This window comes from Delphinapterus leucas, chromosome 15, assembly GCF_059928025.1.
Source record: "Delphinapterus leucas isolate spDelLeu-1000000601 "Yukka" chromosome 15, BTC_Dleu_Yukka2, whole genome shotgun sequence".
NCBI lineage: Eukaryota > Metazoa > Chordata > Mammalia > Artiodactyla > Monodontidae > Delphinapterus > Delphinapterus leucas.
Window position 1 is genome coordinate 17,396,805 of NC_143143.1, and position 17,402 is coordinate 17,414,206.

Sequence of the window (17,402 nt, forward strand, 5' to 3'; positions counted from 1 at the left end):
TACAAAATGCTAATGCCCTCCATCTGGAAAATGACTAAATAACCCACAGTCTGTCCATAACATACCGTAACAAGTTTAGAAAAATCTGGGTTTGTTTGTAACACCGAGGATGGACCTTGAAGACACAGTTCAGAGAAGAGAGGCAAATGACAAGTTACGAAAGCACATATGACACGTTCATTATGACACCGTTTTGTTAAAATACATACACTCCCCAAATACCACGTATATTTTATGGATACACTCGAATATGTGGATGTGCAGAGAAAGGTCTGGAAGGATGCATGCCAAGCTTGCGACAACAATTAGTCCAGGAGGGGAAGGCTGGGATTAGGGAGGGTTGGGAATTGGCACAAGGGACTCCAGGCTTATCTAGAGGGTGAAAAATATTTTCTTAAGGAAGCTGTTTTCTTGTATTACTTGCCTAACTAATGACCTCCATCCACCCATTTCCCTTCTCCAAAAAAGTAAGAAAAGAAAAAAAAAAAAGATCAATGGTTCCAACATTCCAGACAGATGCAGCCTGACATGACTTTTCCCCAGAATTCCAGATTCCCATACCCAGCTGCGGGTTCAATCGAGGTCTTAACAGGGTTTAAGCTGAATTCTTGATCTTCCCCCTAAAACCCGCCCCCACTCTCGTGCCCATCTTAGGAGATGACCAACCTCTCTGGTTTTCAGACCAAAACCTAAAGTCCTTCTTCACTCCTCCTCTCTCTCCTCCCCACTCATATCCTGTCCAACCACAGATCCAAGCGACTCCATCTTCACGATGCTTGGGACCTGGCGCCTTCTCTGCTCCTCCACTGCTGCCCCGCCCAAGTCCGAGCCACTGTCACCTCCACAGAGTTTCTGCAACAGCCCCGACAGGTCTCCCCATCTGCCCTTCCCCACTGTCTGTTCTCCACATACAGACAGGGAGCGTATCCTGCTAAAATCGGGTCCTGGCCCTTTTTCACTGAAAATGCTCCCATGACTCCCCTCTCACTCAGACGAAAGCCCAAGTCCTTACTAACGGCCACAAGGCCCTCCACGACCTGGCCTTTGCCCCTCTCCTCGCCTCCCACCACCCTGCCCCTCATTCCCCCAGCTCGGCCTCCACCTTCGGGCCTCTGGTCTTTGCTGTCTTCTCTGCCCAAAGCTCTCCCCTCTCACCTCCTCTGGTCTCTGCCTGAGGACCTATGTAACATAACAAGCCGCCTAGCAGCCCCCATCCCGCTTCCCTGATTTATTTGTTTCCCTGCTACCCTTTATATTTTACTCATTTATTTGCTTGGTGTCTGCCTCTAACCACTGGAACACAAGGGTGTGGATTTGTGTCTATCTTGTTCACCATGAAATCTACAGGCCCCAGGGCAGTGCCTGGCACACAGTAGGTACTTGACAAATATTTGCTAAGTGGACGCATGAACTGATTACTCTATGCTGGCCATATGTGGTTTACACATATTATCTCATTAAATCACCACCACAACAACTAACAGAGTAGGTGGTATTACCTCCATTTTACAGTTATAGAAACTGAGGCACAGAGAGTCACCAGTGAAAAAGTGGCAGAGCTGGAATCTGAACGTAGCTTTACTGGGCTCCAAAGCCTGTGCTTATCCTCTTAAGTATCAGGTCCCTCATCAAAGTTGTGTGTGAGTCCTGTGATGGCCAGCACTGAGGCATCTGCCGAGTCACCAAAGAAACAAGCAAACCAACCAACCAACCAAGGGTTTCAGAGCCCTGATCTGGGACATGGTGACGCATTAGGTGGGTGCTTGAGCTGCCCCGCTAGAGACATAGGCCAGCCTTCACCACAGGCACCGCCCTGGGACCACGTGGCCCGGTGTAAGGAACAGAGCATCAACAATGCAAGCTTCAGCATCAGATCAACCAGGATTAAGTCTTGATTCCTCTGCTTACTTGCCATGTGACTCTGGGCCTCCCTGTCATTTTAAACTGTGCAAATGTCATGGGGCAGGACTCTGGATGTCACCTGCCCCATGGCCACCAGGTCATAGCACTGAGACTCCTGGAGGTAATGTCCAGACAGTGTGATCCCACCACTGCCCAGGAGCAGGCACCTGACCCAAGCAGAGCCAATAATCCCGGGGAATTGGGACTAACAGGCTCAGGGAAGATCTGGCTGTTTTCTCAAAGGGGGTAACATGAACTCAGAGTTGCTGGTGGGATTATGTTCTGCCAGGTGAACTGAGAAACAGAGAAAGCTGGTTTGTACCAAGTGAGAAGAAGGACACAGATACTGACAGATATAAAGATAAGAGCCATAGAGAGAGGATCTTCTGGGACCTTAGGGGCCCCAGGCATGGGTTCACCATTTTTGACACCGCTTTTGTCATCGTGCCACCCAGATGCATCCCTGCCCTTGGCTTCTGGGAAGCACCTACTCTTTAGAGCTTTGTAAAGAAGTAACAGAGTTTAAAAAAATAAACTCTATCTTTAGCAGAACAGGGACTAAGTCCTAAGTAATACAAATACTTGCCTTATAGACTTGTTATAAGAAATAAAAATAATATATGAAAAATGCTTACCTCAGTGCCTGGCCTGTAAATAACACCCAATACATGGTTGCTAATATTATTATTATAATCAAGCCACAAGGACAGAGTATTACAGGAACTGGACAAATTAACCATCTTGCCCAGTCATCTAAATTACTCTTCCCCTGAGGGGCGGCATGCCATGGGGTTCTGTCCTTGGTCGTATCCCAGGCCGTACTTTTATCAAGGGTCAGATCTGGCTGTTGAAGGCTGTTTATTAAGTCTGCAGGTGATATTCAGATGGGTAGCACACAAAGTAAACTGGATGACGGAATCTGGGCTCAGATCAATTTCTACGGGCTAGAGACGGATCAAGAACAGGTTGATAAAATGCGTCACGGCCAAGGTAAAGGTCCTATACCAGGAGAAGCACTGGAAAAGTCTGCTTGAGAAAAGCTCACGAGACAAAGCCAGGGCTTTTAGCTGACGTGTTCAGTATGAGCTAACAGGGTGACGTGGCTGCCAAAAACGGCCACCACCACAGCAAACATGATGAGTGTGTTAGAGATTTTGTCAGGATCAGAGAGAAGAAGGGAACTCACATGCTTCAGCACCTACTGTGTACCAGGTCCCACCTTAAACACTTGACACACTATTGCAATTGATACTTTCATTAACCTATGAGGGGGGTGTTATAATCATTATTCCCATTTGACAGGTGAGGAAACTGAGGCTTAGAGAAGCGAAGGGACTTGACCAATGTGTTGATAGTAGAGACCAGAGTTAGTATTGGAACCCAGTTCTTATTAGAAAGTACACTCCATCTCCATAGTCTACACTGATCTGTTCATAGTTGGAATATTCAGTTTGGTTCTGACACAGTGTATTTTTAGAGAAAGATGAACTTGTCCAGATGAAGGTGACCAGGAAGGTGAAAACTCTAACGAGAAGTCACCTTGAGACTGAATCAAGTTGGGAAGACCAAGAGCAAGTACACACATCAGCCTCTTCCACCCAAGTTCACAGAAATGACACCACTTAAAATTCATAAGAGCACAGGAAGATATGGAGGGGTGCTACTGGCAGCTTTAAAATGTTGAGAAACTCCTGAGAAATGGATGGCAGACAGAACTGGATTAATGAAAAGAAGCACAGGCCAAATCCGAAGCTTGAAAGGACTGCTGGGATCGGGGAAGGTGGTCTTAGGCTGCTCCAAACCTAGAGGCAACACATTCTCCAGGGAGAGGAGGGGGCCTAAGGTCAAAGGTCAAACAGACTGATTGAGAACGCCTGTGGGGATGCTAGGAAGTGGCCCTTGAATCCACCCAGCTTGTAGGAGCTGTGACTGTGGGTCTCTGGGACAGAAAGGCAGGATGTGTTCAGAAGGAAAAGGAAGATTCTGTGCTCAGAAGATACACTATTAGCATCACACTTCTTGTGGCAATTTCCACCCCTCTGTCCACAATCACTGGCAGCAAATTCGAGTAAAAAGAAATAGCGTCCACAGAGAAGAAGACAGGGGATCAGGTTACACAGAAGAGCACATATTCACAAATCACCAAACATTCCAGGAAAACTCACACCATGATAGCGTCCACAGAGAAGAAGACAGGGGATCAGGTTACACAGAAGAGCACATATTCACAAATCACCAAACATGCCAGGAGAACTCACACCATGATAGCATCCACAGAGAAGAAGACAGGGGATCAGGTTACACAGAAGAGCACATATTCACAAATCACCAAACATGCCAGGAAAACTCACACCATGATAGCGTCCACAGAGAAGAAGACAGGGGATCAGGTTACACAGAAGAGCACATATTCACAAATCACCAAACATGCCAGGAAAACTCACACCATGAAAGAGAAGAGCCAACTCAACAAACGGAACTAAAAACCAAAGAAACAGAGATAACGATGCAAGCAGAGACATTAAAAATACATTTAATATTCTTAGAGAGATAAGAGAGGATGTTGACTCCATCAAACAAGAGCAACCTACTATGCAAAAGAATTCGAAATCATGAATAAAATATTTAATCATCAAAATAAGAAAAAAAAATCAAAAGTTAATGAAGAACAGAATAGATACAGTTATAGAGTAAATTACTGAGCTGGAAGATCAGGCAGAGGTATTTCCCCCCAAAACACAGGAAAAACATGAAGAGTACTGGCAAAAACAGCATAGGTTGTTAATATCCACTATTAGCAAGGTCTTAGAGAGTCCAGCATTCTCAAATATTTTTAGCAGGAGTATAAATTATTAGCTTTTCTTATGAGGCTATTTCTAGATTTTTTGCCACATGAGCCAAACAAATCCCTGTTGTTAAGCCAAGGGTCAGCAAATTATACCCCACAGGGCAAATCTGTCCCACTGCCTATTTTTCTCAATAAGACTTTACTGGAACACAGACACACTCATTAATTGACATATTGACTATGGCTGTTTTCATACTACAATGACAGAGTTGAGTAGTTGTGACAGAGACAGTGTGACCTTTTACATAAAAAATTTGCTGATCCCTGGTTTAGGCCATTGTTAGTTGGGTTTCCTGTTCTTTGCAGCCAAATGCACTCCCAACTGAAACAATGACTAGAATTGTATAAATAGAAAGCCCAGAAAGATGAACATCCTACTGATAATAGGTTGTTTCTAGAAAGGGGAATTAAGTTGGGGTATGTTTGAGAGCAAAGTTTATTTAATGAGCAAACTTGAAAATTTAAAAATAATGACAACTAAATTATTTTTAAAATTTGCAATTTAATTTTTCTAATGAAAGAATAACTGAAGGTTTAATACCACAGTGGTAAAGAGTGAATTACTGATACATTTAATAACATGGGGCTTCCCTGGTGGCACAGTGGTTAAGAATCCGCCTGCCAATGCAGGGGACATGGGTTCAAGCCCTGGTCCAGGAAGATCCCACATGCCGCGGAGCAACTAAGCCCGTGTGCCACATCTACTGAGTCTGCACTCTAGAGCCCGTGAGCCACAACTACTGAAGCTCGCATGCCACAACTACTGAAGCCCACGCACCTAGAACCCATGCTCCACAACAAGAGAAGCCACCACAATGAGAAGGCTGTGCACTGCAACGAAGAGTAGCCCCCGCTCGCCGCAACTAGAGAAAGCCCGCCCGCACGCAGCAACGAAGACCCAACACAGCCAAAAATAAATAAATAAAATAAATAAATTTATAAAAAAACAAACAAACATGGATGAATCTCACAGATATGTTTAACAAAAATAAAAAGACAAAAAAAGTGATTACTCTGTGAATCCATTTATATGAAGTTCAAATACAGGCAAATCTATGCTATTAGACCCAAGATAGTGGTTACTCTTGGAGAGGTGTAGTAACTGGGAGGTGGCATGAAGATGCCTCCTGCATTGCTAGGAATGTTCCATATTTTGATGTGGGTAGTGCTAACACGGGAGTATTCATACATGAAAATTCACAAAACTGTATGCCAAAGATTATCCCCTTTATTGTATATGTTATACCTCAATAAACAAAAAAAAACTGATAAAGAGTAATAGAAGGTAGGCATCTCTAATTGTCTCTTACTATGATCCTAATCCTGAAATATATATAGTTGCATAGGGAAAAGCTAGAAGGGGAAAAAAAAAAGTAAGAGTAATTATATAGGTGGTAGGATAAGGACTAATTTTTGTGGCTTTCTGCTTCTTCTACTTTTCTACAATCAGCATGCATCAGTTCTGGAATCAGAAAGAGATTAAAAATGTCTAATGCTGGCCCCACTGAGGTAAATGCCTACAAATGTGACCCTGCCTCCCCCAGCTACCCCAGCTGATGGAACATTCTATGAAGGGGATCCAGTGGTGGGGCTTGAATAATAGCATACATTTAAACAGCACTTACAGGTATGGTCCTAAATACTTCATGTGTATTATTTAATTCTCTCAGCAACCCCATGAGGTGGCACTATGCTTTCAGCTCCATTCTGCAGACAGAAACTGAAGCACAGAGAGGTTATGTAAAGTGTCAAAGATCTCACAGCGAATTAAGAGATAGAACCAGGATGCAAACCCAAGCAGTCCGACCTGGACCCCTTCCCTACCCTTGACCAGTCTTGCCATTCCATCTCTCATGTGCCAAGCCATCTCCCAGGGCATCAACAGAGCATGAGCAGCCCAAAGAAAATTTTCTGAAAGAGCTTAGGCTTCTATATTAAAAACATAAAGGCAGGACTTCCCTGGTGGTGCAGTGGTTAAGAATCCGCCTGCCATGGCAGGAGACACGGGTTCAAGCCCTGGTCCAGGAAGATCCCACATACTGCGGAGCAACTAAGCCCACGAGCCACAACTACTGAGCCCCCGCGCGCCTAGAGCCTGTGCTCCGCAACAAGAGAAGCCACCGCAATGAGAAGCCCGTGCACCTCAATGAAGAGTAGCCCCCCCCACCACAGTTAGAGAAAGCCCGCGCGCAGCAACGAAGACCCAACGCAGCCAAAAACAACCCAAAACCAAAAAACCATAAAAGGGCATCAAAGTAGTCATCCTGGGAAAAGAAATGGAGAACTTTGTTGAACTTTCCTACACTTATTTCAGTTTTTGTTTTGAAATACGTAGTGGGGGGCGGGGAGGGGCACATAATCTCTTCATTGGCCTCTAATGGGAATCTAGCCATCATTAACAGCGTTTAGCTGGAAGTCAGACTATCTCAGCCCATCAGGTGAGGAGACCGAGGCTTCCATTTATCTGGCAGTCACTGCCCTGGCCTCCCATTCACCCGCCCAGCTCTATGGTCCCAGGAGCCTGGGGTCCCCCAGTCTAGCTCTGAGCCGGCAGCAGGGTCCGTGGGGAGGAGAGGGGAGAGGCAGGGGCGTCTTGAGAGGGGCTGGGTGTCCCGTGTTTATCTCCCTCAGCCTCACTGAGCCCTCAGGCACCTGAGGAGGAAGGACTGATAACGCCCATTTTACAGCTAAAGAAACTGAGTCTGGGAAGGGTGAAGAAACGTGCCTAAGCTCCCCCATCTGCCTCCACTTTGCCACGTGCACAGAACGTGCGGGATCAGCTGGGCCCAGTGCTTTCTGTGTTAACTGGGGCAGGTGGCCTCCTTGCCCTGAGCCGACATTCCTCACGTGCGAGATGAGGATACTATCGCTTACCTCACCGAGTACTGTGAGCATGGACGTGAAAGCAATTCTTTATTTTTTAAATAAATTTATTTATTTTATTTATTTAGTTTTGGCTGCAATGGGTCTTCGTTGCTGTGCGCGGGCTTTCTCTAGTTGCGGCGAGCAGGGGCTACTCTTTGCTACGTTGCGCGGACTTCTCATTGCAGTGGCTTCCCTTGTTGCGGAGCACGGGCTCTAGCTGCGTGGGCTTCAGTAGCTGTGGCACACAGGTTCAGTAGTTGTGGCTCACGGAATCTAGAGCGTGGGCTCAGCAGTTGTGGCGCACAGGCTTAGTTGCTCCACGGCATGTGGGATCTTCCCGGACCAGGGCTTGAACCCGTGTTCCCTGCATTGGCAGGCGGATTCTTAACCACTGCGCCACCAGGGAAGCCCCATGTTATTAAATGTATCAGTAATTCACTCTTTACCACTGTGGTAAAGCAGTTCTTAACAATTGCGCTATTTGTCCGCTTTACCACACCCACTACACAGTGGCCAGGTGATGGACAGTGGCTGGGCTTTGCCTGCCCACCAGCCTTTCCCATTTCTTCTGGTAACTGGATCTTGATGGTACTTTGGGAAAACACCCCTTCCTTACCATGTGCTTAACGTGCGGACTCTCTTTTGCTGAAATTGCTGAGAGAATTGTAATAATGCCAGGAAAAAAGTAAGAGAAGAGGAAGAAGCCTCTGTCACTCACTCACTTACTACATGTCAGGCACCGTTCAGAGTATCCCTGACAACCAGCAGAGGTAGGTGTTGCTCTCATCCCCATTCTACATATGAAGAAACCAAGGCTCAGAGGCAGATAAGCACTTGGGTCAGTGATGAGTCAGGATCCGACCCCAGGCTATCTGGCTCCAGTGCCTGTGTGGTTCCCCCCACTGCACCCCTGCACCCGTGAGCTATCCAGCCTCTATGCAGTCGGCCTGGAGCTGCCAGTGGCCAGTTTACACTGAGCAGGACCAGAAGCTGCAGAATGGCCACATCTTGGAAGAAGGCAGGGTCAGAAGGACTGAGCCAGAGCGCCTGGATCCAGCCATTCCTGACGTGGTCCACCCCTGAACTTTACAGCTAGGTGAGGCAAAAAAGGATTCCCTGTTTTGCTGACGCTGGTTTGAGGAAGGCTTCTATCACTTGAACAGAGCCTAAGAGACACAGCTTGTGAACCCTAATGAAGTTGAAGTTCACAGGACCATTGGCTCTTATCAGACCCAGAGTAGTCACAGAGGAAACGGAGGCCCAGAGCGGGGAGAGTGAGTGTGCCTACCGTCAGCCACGGTGACTCAGGACTGGAGCCCAGGTGCCCTGGCACTCTTACAGCCCTCGTTCTGCTCCTCCAGAGGTGTCCCCAGACTGAGGAACAATTCTACGGGCGCATTTTCACCCTGGACACATACCTTTCATCAGTAATTTGCAGGAACCTTCTTCCTTTAGATAGTAACATTCTTTTTTCTTATCATATTCTGTATTCTATAAAGTGATTTGGGGGGGCAGTGGAGAGGTGAAGGGAGACTCAGGGCAATTTCATGCCTAAGATCTGAGGATATAGGAAACTTTGATGATGCTCTGGTGAAGGGCACAATGCTTATCCAAAACCAACTCAGGAAGAAGAAGCTGTCAACATTATCTCCTTCTGGTCACAAATTGCAGCTCTCTGATGGGTTTTTTTCCCCTGAGTTTAATCTTCTGCTGGAAGCTCAGCTGATACCAGGAAGGTTTTAGACATGTCAATCTCCTCCCTGGCATTTTATCAGAAATTGATTCTCTTTGCTTTTCGAAGCTCAAGTCTTGGCCTTGCTGTTTAACTTGGGTTACGGGCACGGCATCTGTGTATACGCTTCCTGCAGCTCCCAGCCTGATTGCAGGGGTCTGGGAGTAGGTGGTGATTCAAGGGCAAGGTAATTCTCACAGGAGGGATTATGTGCTGTTCCATCACCCCGAAGGGGTGAGGAACAATGGCCCAATCCGTGTCCTGCTTTTTTGTAGAAAGAGTTCTCATCCACTTCCGACTCGGAAGGGATTAACGAGCCATTTTGCCCTCAATATAATACTTATTATAATACCAGTCCTAAATTATAATACTCAACACTTATCGAGTTCCTAGTAAGTGCCAGGCACTGTTCAAAGTACTTTACACGCATCAGCTCACTGAATCCTTACCTCACCCCTAGGCTGCAGCTTCTATATTATCCCTACTCTTTTTTTTCTAATTTTTATTTTATTATTTATTTATTTATTTTTGGCTGTGTTGGGTCTTCCTTGTTGTGTGCAGGCTTTCTCTAGTTGTGACAACCGGGGGCTACTCTTCACTGCAGTGCACGGACTTTTCATTGCGGTGGCTTCTCTTGCGGAGCCCGGGCTCTCGGCGTGCGGGCTTCAGTAGTTGTGGCGCATGGGCTTAGTTACTCCGTGGCATGTGGGATCTTCCTGGACCAGGGCTTGAACCTGTGCCCCCTGCATTGGCAGGTGGATTTTTAACCACTGAGCCACCAGGGATTCCCTATATTATCCCTACTCTTTAGAAGAGGAAGTCAAGTCACAGACAGGTTAGGTATCTTGCCCGAGTGATGGCACGAGCCTAGGAATCCAGGCTGTTTGGTTCCAGGGCTCACTTGGCTACGATGCTTCAAACCCTGCCATGTGCCTGCCCTGCCCTGCAGAAATCAGAAGCTGTTCATGTCACCAGGGCCCCCACTTGTCCAAGGTCTCAAAGCAATGGAGACCAAGAGCACAAGAAGCAAAAAAACTGACAACGGTAACTTCGCAACTGGGAACACATTTGGGAGTTGGATGTAAAATAGATTTAGTTCTTCTCTGCCCAGAAATGTGAACTTTTTCCAGGAAAATGCAGATTTGGAATGTCAGCTGTCACATCAGACAGGCTCTTGTAATGCAGCACCATCAGCTTACATTGTCTTTTTTTCTCTCCCTTCCTTAAAAAAATTTTTTTTAACATTTTAAACAAAGCAGTGGAGATCTGTAAATATGCAAGGGGCAGCTCCTGATTCCCCCAGGAGACTGAAGCTGCAAGAACACTGAGAACTGAAATGACGAAAGGGGAGGATCTCCAGGCTAGTGGGGTCTGAAGTTTACAAGAAGGGTCACCAGTCCCACTGGCCTCCTGCAATTGGCCAAGACAGGTGCTTGGAGTTGAGGGCCCGTGAGAGATGGCATTCAGAAATCGAGGTGCTGGACATGTCCCCAAGTCCTTCTCAGGACAATGCCCTGCTCCCACTCCCTGCTGAGGAAACCGGGCTGGGGAACTACAGCAGAGGCCACTGAGTGTGGGTGCCTCAGCCAACGGTAGCCACACTTGAATCTGGCCAGAATGCTACCAGGTGTCTTGGAACAAAAAACTCTGCCCACCTCGTGCACTGCCACAAAACAAATCAGAAACACTCATCTAGGGCTTCCCTGGTGGCGCAGTGGTTGAGAGTCCGCCTGCTGATGCAGGGGACACGGGTTCATGCTCCGGTCCGGTTGGATCCCACATGCCGCGGAGCGGCTGGGCCCGTGAGACATGGCCGCTGAGCCTGCGCGTCTGGAGCCTGTGCTCCGCAACGGGAGGGGCCGCAACAGTGAGAGGCCCGCATACCGCAAAACAAAAACAAAAACAAACACTCATCTAAAAAAGCATATCCCCTGTGATCCCTTAATTCTATTTGCAAGAATTAACTTTTGGCTATTCCTGCACAAGTGTACCGAGATGCCTGCTCTAGAATATTCTTTCCAGTACTCTTATAGTAGCAGAAGACTATTGATAGCCTAGATTAGTCATTAACCGGGAACTACTCATGTATTTATGGACAGGCCCACGATCCTTTATATGTCATTTTTTTAGAAGCAAAACCAGATCTGAACTGACATGAAATTTAAAGTCTTGATTTACCCCACATAGTATGAATATTCTTATTTTCCTACAGATATATTAACATATTTGATTATAGAGTGCTGACCCAGGCCATAGTGGGATGGTATTACTTTCTAAATTCTAAAAAAATGAAACACATTTGGCCCCAAAGATTTCATATAAAGGATTGTGTTTCTGTGGATTCACAGTGGAGTACTAGGCAGCCATAAAAAAGAATGGATGAGGGACTTCCCTAGCGGTACAGCAGTTAAGATTCCACACTCCCAATGCAGGGGGCCCGGGTTCAATCCCTGGTTGGGGAACTAGATCCCCCATGCCGCAACTAAAGATCCTGTCTGCCGCAACTAAGACCCGGCGCAGCCAAATAAATTAAAAAAAAAAAAAAAAAAAGAATGGATGAGATTTGTACTATAGAATGTTTTCTAAGACATGTTGTTAAGTGAAAAGAAAAATCCAGAACAATGTGTATTGCATGCTATCATTGTGTTCAAAGGCAGGGGGTAGAGGTAAGGGCAGAGGGGATAGATAGAATATTTCTGGAAGGACACAAGAAATTGATTTCAACGGTTGTCTCTTGGGAGGGCAACCGGGGGGCTAATGTTGAGTACCGTACCCCCTCAATGCCCTTTAGCATCGATTAGCCAGGTTGATTAGACTCTCTCTCTGGCCTCTGAGCTGAAAGAAGGAACAGCTGGGAGAGAGGAGCATAAAGACGACAATGAGGTACAGGGAGGGACCAGAGGGGAGCAGAGGCGTGTCCGTGGTGGCACACGGAGCGGTTGTTGGGATAGCCCCATCCCTGGAGGCACCCTGGATCCTGGCCTCCCTCCTTTGCTGTGTTCCCCTGAGAACCCAGTCTCCTCCTTTGCTTGGCAAGATGAAAGGCATCTCTAGTCCTTGCACCACTAGGCTCTGCTTAATAGCAGGAAGTGTTCGTATGTGTGCACATGCCCGTGTGCACACTTATGCGTGCGTGCAAAGGGAAGGCTTACCATTTTCTAGGTGGTTGAGTTAAACGACTTTTTCAGTCCTGTACAAAGTGAGCTCAACAGAGTGTGCCGTCAGGAGCGCTCTGCAGAATCTCCAATAAGCTGCACACGGAGGCAGTCCACGGTCACAGAAGGCCTTCAAAGTGGTTTACAGTGGGGGCCCCAGAGCTAGCCTGCCTGGGGCTCGCTTGCCTAGGGGCGCACAGCCAGGAGCCTGGACGGCTGGAATGAGCCTAAAGTCCAGCTGGCGCAAGGGAGACCCCTTCAGTACTAAGTGAAATTGTGCTGCCTTTTCCTTCCAAGGCCGTGACTTGTCTCTCCGTTAAATTCTAGACACTCTAAGGAATGATTACAATTATGTAGCAACCAACATTTACGGAATGTTTACTATGTGCTATGCTAGGCACTTTATTACTGCCTTGACTCTGTATACTGAGTCTCCAAGGTGGGAATTATCAAATCAGGTGTGAGGGGTCAAGAGACTCATCCAAGGTCACCTGACAAGGATTTGAGACAGAAGCCCATTGTGGGCACTAATTCACAGAGTTGCCTGGGGCCTCCATGCCTCTGTGCAGTAGCAGAACATGTCCCCAGCGCCGTGTCTGTGAGCCCCAAGGTGCCATGGCCATCAGTGTGGACCCTAGTGAGGGGTGGGGGGTGATGAATAAAGATTTCTTCCTCCACTGCGGTTTTCTGGTTTTTTTCTTTTTTAACACTGTATAATAAATTTACTTTCTAATGATTTTTGAGTAAACTACAATGACCATGATTTCAAAACCATTAATAATTCATGACCAAGGGCCATAAACACTATATAATCTCTTGCTAGAGAAGAAGTGGAGAATACTTTTACCAGCTACTTCAAAAGTATCTACCGACTTCAAGCCAACCATCAAAGGTACATTTTTTCAGAAATGACTGTAACCCTTCCAAAACCTCAGTTAAAGCCGCCTCTTCCAGGAAGTCTTCTCTCTCTCCTCCAGCACCCGCTGGGGCTTTAACTGGGTCTCCTCTGTGCTGGCTGTCATTCTCTGCTATGATCTGTGCCTGTCTGTGTCTGTGACAGGGCTTGAGAACCGAAGCATCCTTGGTGCAGGGCAGGCATGCAGTGCGTGGGGAAGCACTGAGAACCAGGGGTTACTTAATAACCCGTAAAACGCTGGTTCTCATCCATGGCTGCACATCAGAAACACTTGGGAAGATTAAAAAATTCTGATGCCCGGGTCACACCCCCAGACATTCTGATTTAACTGGTTTGGAAAGAGGCCTGGACATGGGGGTATTTAATAGCTCCCCGGTGATTCTAACGTGCTGCAACGTTTGTGAACTGTTGACATCAAGCACCCAGCACAGGGCCTGGCATCATGTGGGTGCTGATACCTGCTTGCTGTTGAGCGGGTGGGGGGTCGGGGGGGACAGGGAGGGTCCCATCAAAAGGCGGATATGTCCTCATCAGAAGCCATTGCCCACTGTTATAGGAATATTCCTTATAGGAATAAGGAAGGACTCAGTGTTGTCATTCTCCATTTTTCCAGAGAAGCCAGAAGTCAGCATTTTAATGTGAAATCTCCTAATTTTTGAATGCAGCTGCCTAATTTTTAAAAACTGTAGTAGGGTATGGGCCAAATAAAACACATCTTTGGGCTGAATGTGGCCTGGCAGGCTCACCGAGAACTTCCCATCCTCCATTTGCTGTGCTGGCCCATGACCATGCAGGATGGTACCCAATCCCCACCCAGGATGGAAACTGCACATCCACCTGCCAAGGTGTGAGCTGGCCCGTATACCCTACCTCCGAAGGAACATGACGAGTGTCCTTGTCTGCCTGTTCTAACCAGCTTGTCTTTTCCTTGCCTTTCGCAAGGACAAAGCTTCCTCTATACCTGGCATCCTGTGTAAGCACAGAGTATCAGGAAGTGCAGATTTCACAGACGACAGAGGGGGGGCGGTGGGGAAGGATGTGGAAAGAGGAGGTGGGTGGAAAGGCATGTTATAATATATCAAGATGAGCATCCTGGCAGCTTGCTGTTAGTTTCTTTCTCTTGTTTTTCTAACCACACGAAAGCCTTGTTAAGAAAGCACTCTCTTTTTCAGAGGGCCTGAAACCATTTTAAACATCTTTCAGGGTTAAACTCAGATGTTGTGATAAACAACCCCACTCTCCCTTTTCCCTCATTCAAGCATTTTTCAGAAGAGTGATCTGAAATGCTCTCGGATGACTGGAATGATGGGAGTAGCCGGGGAAAGCGGCAATTAGGGGAGTCCTGTTGCCAAGGAGAGAGAGGAGGGGAGGGAAAAAGTATCTCTGCTAGTTACCGGCTGCCCTGCTCCATCATGTTTCCAGAGAATTTCTTAATGTGGATAAATCGGATGCTGTCATTCTGCAACCAAAGGCCTCAGGTTTAAACAATTCATTCCTGGCCTAGGGGGACTGGTCCCCACTCTTGGTTACTTTTTTTAAAAAATAAATTTAATTTATTTTTAATTTTTATTTATTTTTGGCTACATTGGGTCTTCGTTGCTACGGGCGGTCTTCCTCTAGTTGCAGCGAGCGGGGGCTACTCTTCGTTGTGGTGCACGGGCTTCGCATTGGGATGGCTTCTCTTGCTGCGGAGCACGGGCTCTAGGCACATGGGCTTCAGTAGTTGCAGCATGCGGGCTCAGTAGTGTGGCATGCACGCCCTAGAGTGCAGGCTCAGTAGTTGTGGAGCACGGGCTTAGATGCTCCGCAGCATGTGGGATCTTCCCGGATCAGGGATTGAACCCATGTCCCCTGCACTGGCAGGCAGATTCTTAACTACTGCACTACGAGGGAAGTCCCTCACTCTTGGTTACTTAATCAAGGGAGACCTGGTGCCTGCAGGTCTGCGCTCACTCCCATTGTGGCTCCTCCACCTTGAGGTTTCTGGAAGGACTTTGTGGAGACAAGGACACCTGCTCCTGCCTCCAGAAAAACGCCTCCACCAGAAAGGAGTGGGAAAACCCACCCTGGTTCAGCTTCTAGAGTGTCCACTGGGGCTGACATGGAGGTCTTTGCAGCAGCATCCAAGTTCCTAAGTTATCTCCCAGCCCTCATCCCAGGCAGGTCGATCCAAGAAGGAGGAAAGCCACACTGGCTCTTCTGGCTACAGCTGAGAAAGGAGGCAACAGGAGACAGGATGAAAGTCACAGCAAAGCACACAAGGCCCTTTGCAAGCCAACACTGACCTGCCTCCTCAGAGCTGGCTGGGGTGAGGCCAACACTGAGGAAGCAGAGCCATGAGCTGCAGACAGAAGAATCAAGTCTAGTGGCCATTTTTGAGCCGCTGGACCCAGCTGAGCCAGAGAAATTCCCTTTTGTCTTTGGAATCAGGTCAGTTTACAGTCAAGAGTGTGAGTACTTAAGTGTCGACGAATTTCAGGATTGGTTGATATTGATGATGAGCAAGAAGGCTTCACACTCCTGCTCCCATCAGCCGCTAGGTAAGACTCAAATGTAAACTCCCACAAGCTTGGGTCTTGATTGAAGGGCCCTTCAGTAATTCATGGGTCCTAACTGCCACTTCCCACCTCAGGCTCAATGATCTTGCAGCTTTCCTTATTCATATATCTCTGCCTTTGTATACTTATTTTTTAAATGTATTTATTTATTTATTTTTGGCTGAGTTGGGTCTTCGTTGCTGCGCGCGGGCTTTCTCTAGTTGCGGCGAGCGGGGGCTACTCTTTGTTGCGGTGCGTGGGCTTCTCATTGCGGTGGCTTCTCTTGTTGTGGAGCGTGGGCTCTAGGCGCATGGGCTTCAGTAGTTGTGGCTCGCGGGCTCTAGAGTGCAGGCTCAGTAGTTGTGGCGCAGAGGCTTAGTTGCTCCACAGCATGTGGGATCTTCACAGACCAGGGCTCGAACCTATGTCCCCTGCATTGGCAGGCGGATTCTTGACCACTGTGCAACCAGGGAAGTCCCATCTCACTGCCTTTGACCATGCTATTTACTTGGCCTGGAAAACGACTCACCCTCAAGAGTTGGTCTTTACATCCGCTTTTCTGCAAAGCCTTTCTTGATACTACTGGCAGAGGTAGGTGACCCTTTTTCCGTATTGAAATCCCACTCTTTGCCCTTCTCTCCCTGTACTGGCACTCTCACACTGTATTGTAATGATCTCATTGCACATCCCTTCCAACTACGCTGTGCACACCCTGAGTCAAGGACTGTCTCTCATCCCTCCCTTAGTCCTGGCCCTGGTGCCCAGCACAGCGCAGGTGGGCTCAGTGTGGTAAATTTCAAAAATTTCAAGAATGGTAAATTTCAAGAATGTGGTATATTTCAATATTTTGTAGCTCTTCCCATTAAGAGGTGAGGCCTATTCCCCCACCCCTTGAACCTGCATTGACCTTGTGATTTGCTTTAAAGAACAGAAAGTGGCAGAAGTGACACCATGCCAGTGCTGAGCCTAGAGCTCGGAGATCCTGCGTCTTCCAATCTCATGCTCTTGAACCCCTGAGCCCCCATGTGAACAAACCTGGCTGGCTTGCTGGAGGATGGGAGAACATCGGAGGAGAACTAAAGCACCCTAACTGATGTTCAGGCAGCCCCAGGGCAACACCTCTGTTAACTGCAGATGCATAAGTGAGCCCAGCTGAGGTCAGCAGAGCCTGGCCCATCAGCAGAACTGCCTGGGGAAGCTGAGCCCAGATGGCTGACCCTCAGAATCAAGAACTAAATCTGTGGTTGTTTTGAGTCACTAAAATCTGGGTGACTTGTTACACAGCCAAAGCTAACTGATACATTCGGTAAGAGATTATTACTATAAGTGACACTGGGTTGATAACTCCAGTTGAGAATGAGAGAAAAGAACAGGAGATCCAGGGATACTTAATCACCAGCCCACTCCCTCAGGTCTCTTTAAATAGAGTTGCCTCCCACCTGCCCTC

The 17,402-nt window shown here is 47.4% G+C and overlaps 1 protein-coding gene across 3 annotated transcripts in view; it reads right to left on the reverse strand.

Annotated features, from left to right (window-relative positions):
- KATNIP (katanin interacting protein) overlaps nucleotides 1-17,402 on the reverse strand; it is a 201,243-nt gene that overhangs the window by 163,644 nt on the left and 20,197 nt on the right. The window lies entirely within an intron of this gene.